Source organism: Zea mays, chromosome 2 (genome assembly GCF_902167145.1).
Source record: "Zea mays cultivar B73 chromosome 2, Zm-B73-REFERENCE-NAM-5.0, whole genome shotgun sequence".
NCBI lineage: Eukaryota > Viridiplantae > Streptophyta > Magnoliopsida > Poales > Poaceae > Zea > Zea mays.
Genome location: NC_050097.1, coordinates 19,675,496 through 19,677,601, shown reverse-complemented (window position 1 = coordinate 19,677,601; position 2,106 = coordinate 19,675,496).

Sequence of the window (2,106 nt, the reverse complement as noted above, 5' to 3'; positions counted from 1 at the left end):
TAGTCGCCTAGAGGGGGGGTGAATAGGGCGAAACTGAAATTTACAAATATAAACACAACTACAAGCCGGGTTAGCGTTAGAAATATAAACAAGTCCGAGAGAGAGAGGGTGCAAAACAAATCCCAAGCGAATAAGCAAGTGAGACACGGAGATTTGTTTTACCGAGGTTCGGTTCTTGCAAACCTACTCCCCGTTGAGGAGGCCACAAAGGCCGGGTCTCTTTCAACCCTTCCCTCTCTCAAACGGTCCCTCGGACCGAGTGAGCTTCTCTTCTCAAATCAAAGCCGGGAACAAAACTTCCCCGCAAGGGCCACCACACAATTGGTGCCTCTTGCCTTGATTACAATGGAGTTGTGATCTCAAGAACAAGTGAGAAAGAAAAGAAGCAATCCAAGCGCAAGAGCTCAAATGAACACGGCAAATCACTCTCACTAGTCACTAGGGCTTAGTGTGGAATTGGAGAGGATTTGATCTCTTTAGTGTGTCTAGAATTGAATGCTAGAGCTCTTGTAGTAGTTGAGAAGTAGAAAACTTGGATGCAATGAATGGTGGGGTGGTTGGGGTATTTATAGCCCCAACCACCAAAAGTGGTCGTTGGAAGGCTGCCTTTCGATGTCGCACCGGACAGTCCGGTGCACACCGGACAGTCCGGTGCCCCCTGCCACGTCATCACTGCCGTTGGATTCTGACCGTTGGAGCTTCTGACTTGTGGGCCCGCCTGGGTGTCCGGTGCACACCGGACAGGTACTGTTCCTTGTCCGGTGTGCCAGTATGGGCACGCCTGCCATCTGCGCACGCAGAGCGCGCATTTATTGCGCGGCAGAGAGCCGTTGGCGCGGAGATGACCGTTGCTCCGGAGTCGCACCGGACAGTCCGGTGCACACCGGACAGTCCGGTGATTTTTAGCGGACTAGCCGTTGGCGTTTCCCGAAGCTGGCGAGTTCCTGAGGCCGACCTCCCTTGGCGCACCGGACACTGTCCGGTGTACACCGGACAGTCCGGTGAATTATAGCCGAGTCGCCCTGGAAATTCCCGAAGGTGGCGAGTTTGAGTCTGAGTCCCCTGGTGCACCGGACAGGTACTGTTCACTGTCCGGTGGCACACCGGACAGTCCGGTGCGCCAGACCAGGGGTGCCTTCGGTTGCCCCTTTGCTCCTTTATTGAATCCAAAACTTGGTCTTTTTATTGGCTGAGGGTAAACCTTTTACACCTGTATAATCTACACACTTGGGCAAACTAGTTAGTCCAATTATTTGTGTTGGGCAATTCAACCACCAAAATTATTTAGGAACTAGGTGTAAGCCTAATTCCCTTTCAATCTCCCCCTTTTTGGTGATTGATGCCAACACAAACCAAAGCAAACAGAGATGTGCATAATTGAACTAGTTTGCATAAAGTAAGTGTAAGGGTTGCTTGGAATTGAGCTAATATAACTACTTACAAGATATGCATGGAATGTTTTTTTTATTTAGTATTTTGGACCACGCTTGCACCACATGTTTTGTTTTTGCAAAAATTTTTTGTAAATTCATTTCAAAGATCTTTTGCAAAATAGTCAAAGGTAAATGAATAAGAGTTTGCAAAGCATTTTCAAGATTTGAAATTTTCTCCCCCTGTTTCAAATGCTTTTCCTTTGACTAAACAAAACTCCCCCTAAATTAAATCCTCCTCTTAGTGTTCAAGAGGGTTTTGATATACCATTTTGAAATACTACTTTCTCCCCCTTTTGAACACAACAGGATCCCAATTGATAAATACTTCTTGGAAAACACTAAGTTTTGAAATTGGTGGTGGTGCGGTCCTTTTGCTTTGGGCTCATACTTTCTCCCCCTTTGGCATGAATCGCCAAAAACGGAATCATTAGAGCCCACGAAGTAATTTCTTCCCCTTTGGTCATAAGTAAATGAGTTAAGATTATACCAAAGACGAAGTCCTTTTCTTTGATGCTCATTTCTCCCCCAAAGAATAGAGAGATGCTTGGAGTGATGGCGAAGTATGAGTTACGGAGTGGAAGCCTTTGTTTTCGCCGAAGACTCCAATTCCCTTTCTAGCATATACCTCCCGTGTCGAGGTCGAGATGCCCATTGGTTCCCATGGGAGTCTTGA